This window comes from Equus asinus, chromosome 9 (assembly GCF_041296235.1).
Source record: "Equus asinus isolate D_3611 breed Donkey chromosome 9, EquAss-T2T_v2, whole genome shotgun sequence".
Classification (NCBI taxonomy): Eukaryota; Metazoa; Chordata; class Mammalia; order Perissodactyla; family Equidae; genus Equus; species Equus asinus.
Window position 1 is genome coordinate 81,193,779 of NC_091798.1, and position 15,135 is coordinate 81,208,913.

The 15,135-nt window shown below is 36.2% G+C and overlaps 1 long non-coding RNA gene across 2 annotated transcripts in view; it reads right to left on the bottom strand.

Moving 5' to 3' along the window:
* Nucleotides 1–4,306: 4,306 nt before the first annotated feature.
* LOC139046208 (uncharacterized) overlaps nt 4,307–15,135 on the bottom strand; it is a 150,277-nt gene continuing 139,448 nt past the window's right edge. For both annotated transcript variants that reach the window (XR_011505951.1, XR_011505963.1), the window contains one exon: nt 4,307–5,890. This is a non-coding gene — a long non-coding RNA (uncharacterized lncRNA). The remainder of the gene's footprint in view (nt 5,891–15,135) is intronic.

Consider the following 15,135-nt stretch of genomic DNA (forward strand, 5'->3'; position numbering starts at 1 on the left):
CGGTATGGTGAACTTATAGCATAGTCCTTGCAGGATATTAGGGAATTAGATTTTGTTCTCTATATTGTGATATAAACAAGGAAAAACAGATACAAGGACAGTTCAGAGATATTTACAATAAAAGTTCACGAGCTCTCATTCACTAATTCATAAAACTCAGTAATCTTCACATACTTTCAGCTATTATTCCCTCATCCCTGTTGGTCCACACCCACACACACACCTGCTGCACTAATTTCATCACAGGCATCCGCAAGGCTAAATTAAATAACCAGAGCTTTTTGACATCTCAAGACCGTCAAACTGCTCTCTAAGACGTGTGAAGTGTTACCTACACTTATAAACCTCAAATACTTAAGTCAATTTGCCCTCCAAATGGGGGAAATTACGTCTTAGTTAATTAATTATATTAGTTAATTAATAATAGTCCAGTAATCTTGATGATAGAGAGAGGGAGAGAAAGAGAGAGAGAGAGAGGTAGGTAGGTAGGTAGATAGATAGACATAAATAGATAAATAGATATAAAATACTTCCTTATATGAAATGCTTTTTGCCCAGCTAATACTTACCCCTTTCTGAGTAAAGTCCTATATCTGGTCAAGGCAAGATTTTTACCCCACCTTCCTTTCAATCTAAGCAATATAGGGGTCCATCAAAATATTTTTCTAAAGAAAAACAAATCTCCGAATACAGAATAATTATAAAATTCATTGTGCGTAGGGATTGCATTTGTTAAATTCAGAAGAAGAGGGGCGCTTGGCACTTGTGCATTATTGGAAATTCCCCAAACACAGACAACAAAAGCTCAGTCAGTTTAATCAAATTATCAGCTTTTCCTCAGTCTGTGTTTAGTCTGTGTTTGTCTAATGTCCGGGTGCATATTTTCTACTTAAGAAAATCAATAAATCTGCTGCTTTAAAAAAAGGCACATTTCAAATGCAGTATACAGCGTATTGCACTATCTGATCCAGCAATCTGTCTGCCTCTGCCCCACAGAAGCAAGGAACAAGAAATATGCCTGACGAGCTTAGGAGATGGTTTAGAAACTCATGTATGAAGAGGGGGGGAAAGGATGCCATTGAGATGTGCACACCATTAGCTTCTGATGTAGAAGGATGGCCGGAAATGTACACCTGAAACTTCTTTCTGCTGTTTTGAATGGTTTTAAGTATCATGGGCAGAACAATGTGATCTTAGCAGTGAAGGAGCTAAATTAGGTTTCTTAGGTAGAATATTTATTATTGTAATATTCTTCCATCAGCATAGTTATTACTTCTCTGTTTATCTTGAGGTCTGACAGCATCTCTTTCTTTATTATTTGTTTTTGTGCTGCAAATATTTGAGTTGTCAGTCTCATGTAAGACACTCAATTTTTCCAGTTGTGAGAAAGGATCATTTCGCTCCAGGAACAGTGCGTCATGTTCAAGTTGCTCTCAGGTTCTCTGTGGTTGTCTCTTTACTTGCAGCAACACTCCATATATAAGCAAGCACAAACAAGTTGTTGATAGAAATCATTTTAAGTATTAATACTTTTGATAAATAAGTAGTTTATATTTGCTCTGTAAAGATCACCTCACTAATAAAGCAAATCAAAGTCAAGATGTTTTTTAGACCTAGACAGAAAAATTCAGAATTTTGGTGGTAAGAATTTGGTTCATTCATTTCCGTGTCTTAATTCTGACTTTATTAGAATTAGAGCACGTTCTCACCCAGAAGAATGGATCCATATTAAATGAAATTTGAAAGGATCTAAAGAAGATAGACATTTTGGGAATAAGATAAATTTTCTCCTATTGATTGAGTCATATAAACTTATCAGGAAGGAGATGCTCCTTTTCTTAATAACAAATGATAGACTACTAGACATATGTTATTATATTAGAGCTTTTTGACCTAAAGCTTTGCTCACCATTAATCCTTAGAAATGAGCTTGTCATGATACAAGTCTTTAATCTCATAACCAGCACTGATGCCTTTAAATAAGTTGGTTTGAGAATGACAGTAGACGGAATTTGATTGTTAGAGAAATGTTATTTACTCTTTCTCCTTCTGTGTTTTTTTGGCAGTAAGAAGATAGGAGAAAATTGTGAAATTCGCATTCCAATGAATATTTGTCAAAATATGAATATTTGTCAAATATTAATAATTGCCCAAGTAATTCATGACATTTTCATTGATGTATGTGTTTATGCTAATGGGGGACAATAAGTGAGCAAGGACTGGGGAAGGAAAAGAAAGACCACTTAGAACAGCAATCTGAATGAGTTCTCAGGACAGAGAAATTCTGATTAGCTAGCTCCCTTTTCCCCCACAACATTTGAGAGCAAATTTTTACTTTGTTTATTATGAAAATGCAAAAGTCACCATTTTCAAATAACTTTCTTGCTTATTTCTAATGATTCTGGGGGAATATTTTCAGTTTTGGTGCAGAACTCCCTGGATCTGGCTTGCTGTTTTCCCCCACTGTTCTTTATGTGAAGAATTTCTAGGCAGGGGGGAAAAAGGTGTTGCCTGTGCCGAGAATCCGTTTAGTGGAGCAGGCTAATAGGCTGACCAGTCATTAACTAAAACACAGCTGGGAAGAGGCTATAATCCCCCAATTTCCTTCACAAATGCAGTAAATAAATATTCAAATGAAGCAGTGCACACATTTGCATATGTGTTAAACAAAAGCCCAGCTGAAGATTTGGTTTAAAAGCTCTGCTAATGCTTCTCCCTTTTCTACCTACAATTCCTCTACCTGAAGAGTGTGTATTTCATAAATGTTCCCATACTTCCCCAAAATAGAATTCCCTTTTATTTCAAGCATTATCTTAGAAATCTTCTCTTTTGCTGACCCCATTAACTCTTTCATTGAAGCCCATTTTTAACAGAAATAAAAACCTCCTATCAAATTACATCTCTTTCTTCTTTAGATGGTTTGAATTTGAGTATCTTTAATGTGCGAGATGCCATGGACACTCTGTGGTCTGCTGGTTCATGAATGGAACTCTATGTTTTTGGACGCCAGAGCAGTAAATACTTAGGAAATGAAACTCTGAGGCTTGACCATTGGTAGAACTAATTTGTGAACCCTGTGGCTTTAGGAAGCAGATTCAGATCAGCTTCCTAAATTCTTTAGTCTGTCCTCTGAGATTTCAAGCAAGTGATGTAACATAGGATGCTGTTCGGTTAATTATTCCTCAGAATGAGCCTCAATATCATTACAAATTCCCCATTCTGCCTCTTCTTTCTCTCTCTTGCTCTTATTCCATGATTGTAATTTCTGGAGTTAGATTCTAGGGCACACCTGACCTTAGGCTCTTCTGGGTTGCTTATCCTGAAGCAGTGTGAGTGCCTCCCAAGGTGAAGAAATATAATTAGAAGAAAAAAAGATCATTCAGTGAGGAGCCTAAGGTAGGACACGAGGGGTTACTTTCTAGGGGAAAAAATAGATTGCAAAAAAAAAAAAAAATTTAAGTGATTCTGAAAAGAAAAAGAAAAAAAGAGAGTTCTGCAGTTAAAGATAGAAGCATATGAAAAATTAGCAAGGTAAATTGACTTTCACTTGTTTTCAGCACTGCCTCTGACTAGCAGTTTGCCCCTCCCCACCCCATGGAGAAAGAAAAACAAGAAGATAGTAGCCAAAGACCCAAGGCTTTCCTAGGCTACAGGGAATTGGTGCTTTTTTTGTCAGTTGTAAGAAGTGGACTATAATTATTATGCATATATAGAGACGTACACAATGAAATAGATACATAATATAAAATCTGTATATATACATATATATGAATACTATATATAAATATGTTTGCATACATTTAGAAGATATTACCGACTCTCAGCAAAGTAAGGTGCATAGATTTGAAATCTGTAAATATTATCATAAGGAAATGGTTTAGTTATAGGAACACTAAATCAGAATTTGGGCCTTTAATATATTTTTAAATAAGTAATAGAAGAATTATTTTTGCCAACCTGTACTTAAATGCTTGCGAGGAATCTCTATTAGTGCCTTGTTAGTTACTTGCTATACAACATCCTGACGTGTTTTAATGCTGCTTTACTTAGGAGCAAGTGTAACTTAAACAATGAAGCTTTTGAGAGCTGAGAGAATAAAAAATTTTTTCCTTCTCATTCAATCACGTTTGCAAAGCTTACTTGTAGGGAGAAAGTCACTATCGTATAAACAATAAAGCTTTGTATTTTTAACAAAACCATGTCAGTGTGTTTTGTGTTACCCTTTTTTAGAAGTAAATTTTTTTTCCCTGAAGAAAATAAAAGCGTTAATACTAGGAGGCTAGCTCAAACACGTGCTCTAGCTGGTATTATCAAAGTACGAAAGGAACTTTTAAGAATCAAATTGTGTGAACTGTGCTGTATCTATGAGTATTATTTTGAAAAGGCTTCAAAGCTTTCAAAATGCATATAAAACATGGCAAAATAACAATAGAGGTCTCTCTGATTTTTATCTAAGCTTTATTGTTGCTTATTTCCTTAACAGGTTGTTAAAATATTTTTTTTCTCTGTTTAGGCCACATTAGGCAAGATACTGAGTTACCTTATTTGGTCGCACAAAGCCTTGACAAGATGAAATACCCAGAGGGACACCTGTTGAATTTAAATACAGCTCCTTTTTGTTTATTTGCCTGCTATTCCAGTTGAACTTTTCATGAAAAGTGTTTTATTATCCTCCACACTCCTGAAATCTTGTAAAAGATTCCAGTAAAGTCCAATAGCACGTGTTCGTCCACAGTCACTTTAGTGTAGCTCCTCCAGAAATTAATTAATATTGGGAATTATCCCTAAAAGAGAATCATAATAATACCATTTCCCATTCATATATGAAGTAAACTACATTTTTCAAATAACTTTCAAATGAATTACCTCTTTTGATTTTCACACGTTACTTTTTGTTGCTGTTGTTGTTGTCTTTGTTGCTTTAAGCACAAAAAGTTATTCACCATTGCTTTTTTCCTACTTTTTCTTTTCTTTAGCGTAGGCTCCAAGTTGTATGAAACTGTGATGTGTGTGTTGGGTTAGAGTTTCCTAATCAGCTGCGTGTCAAAGATTCTGGAATTCATGCAAGTAATTATAAACTATGAAGTGCCAAAAACCAGCAGAGAAAGAGAGAGAGCTTCAGTCATGGTGGCGGGGAGATTTTGATCCGCTATTCTGTCTGAGCGAAGGCAGTGTGTCCAGCAGTCCAGTCTGAGGTCGTGGCTGCCTCAGAGTTTGGGCGGTTGGAGATATTTTGGGATGCTTTCATTAGAAGGTACAGAGTACAGTTAAGAAACAGGCTTGGGGCGCCAGCATGTGATTATGGCAAGACGGCCTGACCACGGGGAAATTGCTGAGCCAACAGGCCGGGAGTTGGGCTGACCTCCCCAGGGGCCAAGTCCACAGAGAGCCACCACCCAGCACACCTTCTGAGGGGTAATCTGAAGCACTCAGTGTTCTAAACACCCATCTAAGCAACAGATGTTTTTGTCAGACAAAAGTATTGTACATTTTAAAGGCTCTGTTTATGAATCTTCTTGCCTTTCTATTTTTAAAGGTGGTTGTATCCAAAAAAATACCCCTTATATTTACTTTAGAACGATCCAGCATCCTTACTGCCTGTTTCATTGGTGGTGGTGGTTGGGGGTGGGGGGGGGAGAGTTGTGGCAGAAGAGCTCTAACCACAGTGCAAGTCACGTAGCAGGCTGCAAGTTACCAACAGCTTGTTCAGAGAGTCATTATAAAAAGCAGGTATTTTTTATACTTTTTATATTTAATGACACTTAAAGCATCCTGATAAAATCTTTCCAATTTCAATTTGTGGCTAACAAAACATTTTTTTCCTTCTAGTGTTTCTCGTTTCTTATAGCATCCGAACTTGATGGTTTTTTCCTCTCGATCTTCAAGCAGCCTGTTTATACAAAGCATGGAAAAGAGTTAAAATGAGAGAGAATTTAGAGAAGGTGTCATTTGATAACCATGACAACTCAGAAGGCAATAAGAAGAAATTTGGAATCTAATATTCGTTTTATGAGCAATAGAAAACCTGGCAATTGAAGCAACAGTTCTCTGTTACCTGGCATAGTCAGAGCACGATTGAAATAGAATAAATCTGAGGAAAATGGGAAATGTTAATTTGATAACTTGGAAAGAAAAAATGCATAATAAAAAAATCCGCTAATGTCACTTTTTGTCATCTTGCAACATGTCACATTGTCTTTATATTTGAAACCACAGCATTGTCCACAGATGCCCCCCGCTCATCCATTCTCCACTCTTACTTCCTCTCCCATCCCCAATACACGTGAAACATCTCTTCATGAGGTTTTGATTGAGCAACACTATGTTTTCTTAAAATAACAGAACAAAATGAAGTAAAATGCTAAGCAAGATAAATTAACTATGATAGACTCTAAAACAAATCATGTTAAAACATTGACTCTTAGGGTGGCAGGGATTTCAACTTAATTCAGTTTGAATTAGGTGAATATCTTGAGCTTTTATGAATCAAAATTCAGATTTCAAGTTTGGATGCTATAAGAAGCAAAACATAGGGGCTGGTCCTATGGTGTAGTGGTTAAGCTCACACACTCCACTTTGGTGGCCTGGGGTCCATGGCTTTGGATCCTGGGCACAGACCTGAACACCACTCATCAAGCCATGCTGTGGTGTGGCAGTGTCCCACATACAAAATAGAGGAAGATTGGCAATGGATGTTAGCTCAGGCCCAATCTTCCTCACCAAAAAAAAAAAAAAAAAAGAAGAAGAAGAAGAAGAAGCAAATGCAAATGGTGTATTCTATATCAACCAGGACAGACTAAGCTCAGATCACCAGTGACTGATTGTCAGGTTTCTGCTAAAAAGACAACAAATCAACAATAATGAAAATTAAAGTTTCTACAGAAAAAGCAAATCTATAAGAAATCAGGTCCTACTTACCTCTTTATAGTCTGTCTTCATTTGCGTGCATGTATGTGAGCACGTGTGTGCATATGTGTGTGTGTGCGTGCGTGTACTTTTCCTGGCCACACATTTGCCTCTTCTCTAATTTATTTCCTCCCTTATTATTTCTTTCCCTTTCCTCTTTTAAATATATCTTAAGGTCTTCTTCAGCAATTTCAGGCCATCTGTCCTCGCCGTACTAAATAAGCATTCACGGACACATGGTTGCCTCCTCCAGACTGGCAAAGGCTCTTTAGTATAGCTAAGAGAAATGACCCAACAGCAGTGGTAAAGAGGCCTAAAAATATTTAAAGTACAAAAAAAGTAGCAAGACACACCAACTTTCTCTTTACTTGACTCCTCCTTTTTTCTTAAGTTTATTTTATGTTTTACCATTGGAATCTGCCCTAACAAAATGCATTTGCATAACTGCCTGCCAAATTGAATATAAGCTTATTTTTAAAGGTAAAGAATCGTTGTATCAGAAAGAAGGAATTAATGAAAAACAGCCTTTACCTTCCTTTTAAGCCATGACTCCATATGGTCCCTTGCAGTATAATTGGCAAACATTTAAAAGACAGAAAGGTGATTATGTGTAAGAAGCACTCCTGAAATTTCTGTTTCTATAGTAGACACGAGGGGGTTGGTAGATATATATTTTTAGCAGTTTGATAAGAAAGCACCCAATGAAGATATATGCTTTCAAATAACTTACATAAATTGCAAGGCATAAAGGACATATAGTTTAAAAAAATATTCAATGGATTAAAATTTTACATGAAAGACTTTGACTCATTCCTTCTCCAGTTGACCAAGCTTTGATTTTTTGCATGCCGTAGAGAAAACTGACTCGTTTTATTCCCAAGAAAGACTATTTTCTTATATAAGTTTGTTGGTTTATTAAAGCATTTTATCTAATGAAAAATATTTTAATTGGATGTAAATTATCACTTTATTTTTTCACAACAGATGCTGTGTGAATTACATGAACTTATATGAATTTCTGAGCTACTCATAAGTATTCAGAAAACTGCTGAAACCTGTTAACTGAATAGAAGATAAGATATTCCTGTCCTCTTTATAGACTAAACCTTGCTATGTAAAAATTGTTGGGCACTCTTTTCCTGAAACTTAAGAAATTATGTATAAGCAAGTGTTTCTTCATTCTTACATCTGCACTGTATATGCTTACACCCATACTAAGTATAGCCCAACGTGACATCTTCTAGTACTTAAGTTACGAAATGTCTGAAGACTACCTGTCATATACTTCATGATAAAAGAAAACACTTCGCTCAACATTGCTGTTATCTATAGACCATAAATCTTTCCTTAGCGTGCTTTTGGCTTAACTTCGGTTATTACTAGCTAATTTGCTGGAAAAAATCTGTTTCTTTAAAAAGCCTACAATAAAAAATTTAGCAAATGATGTTTTTATAATTTCTAGAAAGAAAAGAGTAATTGTTCAAATGGTCCTTAAATTATGATGACACAAACAGAGCAAGTTGGACGATGCACCAAAATGGAAGTCAGACCTCGGAGAAATTATCATCTCGTATTTAAAACATAAACCAAGATTTCCAGTTTCACAAACCCTCCTTTAAAGTGTATATTATAGTGTAGGTGCTATGAAAACTGGTCTTCTGAGGGTTTTGTGTGTGTGGAGGAGGCAGAGGCAGTGAGGTGGGAAAGAAGGAACTGAATTTAGGTGGTGATGAATTTCATTAAGCAGTAGGTGTTCATCAGTGTGTGTCTTGCAATGTTCAGTATTTTTTTATAGAATGTTTTCCCCCTTCAAAAAAAATCTAGTGGGTGTTCAGTGGGTTCTTTTGTTGTTCAATCTGTTAATTAGAATTTTGCAACAAATCTTAAAAGAGGAACAAAGTATGGTAGAAAGGTCTTCCTTTAAAATTTAGAAAATGTGAATGCCAGAATTAAAAACATGAGTGGAAAAATACCAAAAGATTTCATATGTTTGAAAAGAAAAAGCACAGCACCCTCTAAGAAACACAGAGCTAGAATTAGAGATGGGTCCGGGATCTGCTTTGGGAAGGAGGCAGGATCAAAGCAGCAGAAGTCTCTGCAGATAGTAGATAAAGTGCCCCTATATTTACGGGTTCATTTTGGCTGACGGGGAGAGAGAAAATCAGAGTTCTAACTCAGAGCTTTTCAAATCCTGGGTAAATGGGTAGAGATCAAGGAACCGCTTCATGTCTAATACACCAAACCATAAAAAAAAAAAAAGAAAAAAGAAAAAGAATGAGAGAAAAGAGTTTGGGAAGAGAAACCAGGGAGGAGAAATATCTGGCTCCAAGGGTCTCTCCGACCCTCCCTAAATATGAATTAAGCTACAAGCTACCAGGGTAAGGCATTTCTTGCCCATTTTTAGACCCCATTAATGAAGTTTTCTCCAGCAATTCCTTTTAGCTTGCTGTGTCAAATTCTTGCTGTACATCAGTGGATGAAGAATTTGAACCATACATCTTCTGTATATTTTAAGTTAATCTCATGGGAGGAAAATAATTGGCCAACTACTCGTAGACAATCCATTTGAAAATAAGCTCCAAATTAGTAAAGCCGCAATTGCTCTTTCTGGGAAGCTACATAGCATAAAGGAATAGTACAGACATGAAAATCAAAAGACCTAAATTATAAATTCTTACTTCATTTCTTACCAGGTATATGGCCCTTGTCAAATTACCCACCTCCCTGAGCCTCAGCCTCCTCCTCTGTAATCAGGGAATAGTAATTGCTTCATCATGGGCTGATTATGAATACTAAACATGATAATATATGTAAAGTGCCCAGAAGAGGTTTGGGCCCATAGTGGGTGTTCAGAAAATGTAAAGTTCCTCATCTCTGCCTACCTCTACCTGGACTAATAGCACACGATCAGTGTAATCATGAAAAATAATTGCTCAAGAATTTTCTGGAACAATAGGAAATTCTTTGGGATATTTTTAGTATTGAAATCAACAGTCTTCTTAATAAAGACTATGATCAGTGCAAAGTGGATTTTCATATTTAAAAGACGTATGTGGGTGACTCTGGTAAGGGAGTTTTCTTTTAAAAATCCCCTACTGAGAGCCACAACTATCCTAAGTTCTACTAAAAAGGTACCAAAATTATTATTTCATTAACAAATTCCCCTTAATTCATGTATATCCAACCCCAATCCATGGATTCACAGAGAGGGCAATATGAATATGGAATGTGATCATTCAAATAATACTTAGAGTTGTAATATTGTCTCAGTCAAATAAATTTTATAAATATACAGATTTTTGGTAAAAGGGGAATTTTTATTATTTTACAAAATGATCGCTGAACTTCACTCTCAATATTTGACAATAAAAAATAAATTTAAATTATTTTAAGTTGCGATATTTGTCAACTATTGTATAAATTAATAAATAATACATCATATAAATAAAGCAATTTTGAAATTAATATGTATGTTTCATTTTGGAAGATATTAGCTTATTTCTCGACAATTTTTTTAATCCTGTGGAATAATGCATGTTTGTTATCTTTAAGTTTTCTTATAGAGATTCTCTATTTTGGTACATAAGATGTGGATGGAACCGACAACTAGTAAATCTTGTGTAAAACCACTACTTTACAGAAAAACTGATATTGTGCAAATGAGGAGAATAAACTTTTTGAAAAAATAGCACCACAACATAATGCTCCATGAAAATTTGAAATTTCCTTCCTGTGGCTTGAGAAAAAGAATTTGCTTCTGGTCAGTAATATAAAGAACACAGTTTGTCTCTTTTTAGATTTTTCTGGAAGTCATCATGGCATTCTGCCAATTAAGTCCATTACTGTGGAGTTTTATTGTAGTAATTTTGGAGAAAGAGTATGAACAAATATAATGGTTTTATTTGCCATAACTTAAAAATTGACACATGTCCCTTTTTAACTGATTACTGTGTATTTTTCTTTTACCTTAAACACATGAACATGTCTGTGTGCACACATACACTCCTTGTTTTTTATGCATTTAACTATGTTCGCAGAAACACCACTCAAGTTTGTTCTTGCTGATCTTAGAAATAAACAGAGAAACACAGTAGGGCTGCTTTAAAGTCATATGTGTTCTATTTTACCTATATTACAAAGGATCCAAATATATTTTAGAACCTAGAAATGCCTAATGGCACTGATATCACTTAGCAAAGATTCCATAAGGCCGACATCTAACTTTGCTTTCTACTTACAGCAGAAACAGTTTAAATTACTGTGGAAACAGAAGCGCAAATACTTTGCCAGAATCCATTATATAAAGTAGTAATAATCACTTTCTCTTGCTGTCAGACTGGAGAATACTGCATAAGGAAAGAGAAAGCGGCTGTACAGAAAAAAGATAGAGTGTGAGGTATACAAAAGGAAAAGGCTAATAAAAATAAAAATGAAAGGGACCTGGCTGACAATGAATATTATTTCATAAAACTTTGATTTGATTTACAAGACAACAAGTTAAAGAAATTGTGTCTGGTTAGTTTAGGCAGTCAAACAGTTCATCTGGAGTGGTGTAAGTGTGCATTTGAGTTTCTGTCTGAAGAACATAGTTTGGCCACAAATTCATGATCCTGCACTTTATCTCTAGCTGGAACAGAAACAGTCTATTCTGTTCTGGTGAAGGGAGTTGAAGCATTATCTTCATTACAGCCTCTGAGTCTGCAAAAAGATGGTGTTTTTTTTTACACGTGTGTTAAATTTATTAATTTATTTCTGATTGAAGCTTAAATGTACACAACATTATCTGTCAAATATATTTCAATAAAGAATGATATTCTTTGAATTTCTACAAATGACACTGTGAGTGCAATCAGGGTAGGCTACGTTATACTGAGATAACAGCTTCAAAATTGCAGTAGATCAGCACAAGGAAAGTATATTTCTTGCTCATATTACATGTTCATCAGAGGACAACTGGGAACTCTGTTCTACATCTTTTCACTCCAGGCCCGTGATGCTTCCATCACCTGGAGAGTTGCTGGTTGCCTTGGCAGTAGAAAGGAACAGCAGCAAATTGAACTTTTCTGTTAAAGGTTCCATGCTGAAGTGACACCTGTCATTTCTCCTTACACTTCATTAACCAAAGCAAGTCATGAGGACATAAATGTGTTTCATGTCATGAGGACAGAGAAATGCAATGCTACCTGTGACCAAAAGAAGAGATACTAGTGGCCAATCACAAGAGGCAGACCAATCAGTGGGAAGGCTGAGCAGTCAATTTTGGGTTTTCGTTGTTGTTTATAATTCCTTTCATTGTAATGATTATATGAAAACCCGCATTGATTAATGTGGTCAAAATTAATGAACAGCTTATCCTACCTAATTTCATTTCAGAGAAAAAAAAATAGTCCCCTAACTTGCAGAGATCTATTTCCTTGAAATGTTTCTTCCACTAAAAACAGCCACTAGAAAGTTGTTGGACTTGTAAAACTTAACTATTGCAATGAATATCCTAGACTCTCTGTACATGAGGCTCAGTATACTCAGTGTGGCAGTGCTGTGGACTCCATCCTCTCAGTTTATTTTATATGCTCTCTTTCTGTCTTTCTATATTGAAAGTCAGGGCTCCTGCTTTATCCAAAAATGTCCTTGGATTGACATCGCCATTATGGCTCCAGTTGTTATTGCTGTGCTGTTGCCAAGGCAGCCAAAATATAGACCTGGGTTCAAAGTAGGAACTGGGTGTGTAAGAGGGTAGTCACTTCCACTCTCATGAATACAGCTGCTCTGAATGTGACAAATACCATTATCATCATGGGTCTTATTACCTCAAACCACAAGGTGCTATCTGAACAAATGCTCGGTTTTAACTGTTGGATTCCTGAATGTGTCACATTTTTCTTTGGATCTTTGGGTTCTCGTAACAGCTGTTTGTAAACATTGTAGAGCCCACATTAGGTACAGAATGGGTAAGAATATTTTGACCCAAACGTCTGCCCTCTGAACCATCATGAAGAATGCAGCATGTCTGCTGACACTTAAAGCAGTAGATTTAAATAGCAACGGGGATCAACTTCCAGCTGAATAAGTCAATAGGCATTTTCAGTTTCTGACTCCATCTGGGTCAGTTTTCTTTCATCAGCTGGCCTGAGAACGCCCAAGAGTGTTCAGACCTTAAATGAAAAAAAAGGGTAGCAAATAGGTATTTCCAACACGATTTTGTCTGGGCAATATTTTCACTAAGAGTCTAATGTATCCTCTTCAATAGTTAAAGTTAGCAGTGCTTGTTGAATAGCGATCCTTTTCTTTAGAAACAGGGACATGAGCAGCTTTAGAATTTGTCATGCTCTGATCTCTTTCATTCTGAAAATACCCCATGCTATTTTATGTAGTGGTAATGAGTTAGATATTTCTAGTGCTTGCCTGGGTAAGCAGTCATGAGGGCTGCTGTAATAAATAAATAGTAAGAGTACATTGCTCTGATAATAGCAACTTTCATTGAAGGATGTGAATGCGCTTTGCAAAAGAGTGATATAGAATCCTTAGAAAGGCTTTTATTAGCAGAAATGTAATACAACAATTTTTAAATGGAACAGTAAGGAAGAGTGGAGAAAGAATCTCTGGCATTGTGTTTCTAGTATCAATTGTAATTTTGGACACCCAAGCTCTCAACCCAAGCAGTTGAGAAGCTAAGAAAAAATTCTCATAAGAAAATGCATTTATAGCACAGTATGAGAAATATTGTCCTCAGGATTTCTGGATTTTATAGACAGCACATATCTGCCAGCAAATTGCATTAGACTGTCACTGTTGGGAGTACCCAAATGACATATATCCAGTTGAAATTTTACTTAGGATTAAAAATAAGATTCTTACAACAATAGTCTTATTCTTTTGTCTACTCTTAACAGGATAATTAGATATATTGTAGCCATGACCCCCAAAAGTTAAAGTTTTCCATCAAGTTTGCTGAAATATAGTAAACTGTTTACTATATGTACATGTATATATATATATATATATACACACACACACACAAACATATATATAAAGGGTTATAACAGTAGAGGTATAATTCATATATTAGTCTCTAAAATAAATACTTTCTTAAAGAAAATTAACTTTCTTATTAAAAAATTGGAGTTGAAATTAAAGTTAGGATTAAATGCATAACTACCAAGATAAGGTAACTCAGATGTATAGTAGGTGAAAGGACACAGTCAGACCGAGATTGAAGTTCACTATGGAGAATCGAGAATTGCCTGAATGTGGGACATGTGATTTCATTTAAAAGACGCAGGTGAGTCCTTTTAATGTTTTCTTTTCATGTGATGTTTGGACAAATTGAGGTTTGTTCTAGTCTCAACACACACACACACACACACACACACACACACACACGGAGAATCTCAAAATGAACCTGGCAGAGTTGTGTCCTGCTCTTTCACAGTGTGATGACGTTTGCGAGGTTTCTCACTTTGTTCACATGTTGCCTTGAAATAAAGACACCACCTTTAGTTGGGCTTGCATCCTGAATTTCTTTGTGAAATCAAAATTGAAAATGGAGGCCAGGAATAGTGCCTGAGATCTCTTACAACTGGTTTTTTTTTTTTTTTTTTAAAGATTGGCACCTGGGCTAACAACTGTTGCCAATCTTCCTTTTTTTTGTTTTCTGCTTTATCTCCCCAAACCCCCCCCCCCCCCCCCCCCCCCCCCGCACACAGTTGTATATCTTAGTTGCAGGTCCTTCTAGTTGTGGGATGTGGGACGCCACCTCAACGTGGCCTGACGAGCGGTGCCATGTCCGCGCCCAGGATCCAAACCCTGGGCGGCGGAGCGCACGAACTTAACCGCTCGGCCACGGAGCCGGCCCCTCTTACAACTGCTTTGTCATGAAAATTCTTCTGTCAAGCATGGCCCTATATAAATGGAGGAAAGAGTATATTTTTGCTCTATTGCCTTCTGCATCTCTTTGTATTTTCTAGTATATCTTCTAGTGTATTTTCTAGATTGTATTCCCACTCCAAAGCCCCTGGGAGCCCACAATTTAGTGCCACTTGGAATGTAGGATTTTCAGAAAGCATCCCATCTATAGATTCTCTCACTCTCATCTATTTACATGTTTTCTAGACTGAAGTTCTAAGTGCTGTGGACTATAATGTAATAAGGATATCAATATATTACACGTCGTATATAACATGCAAGCAAATATCCGTCCTACCAAGGGATTTTGTTCAGAGAATTATCTAT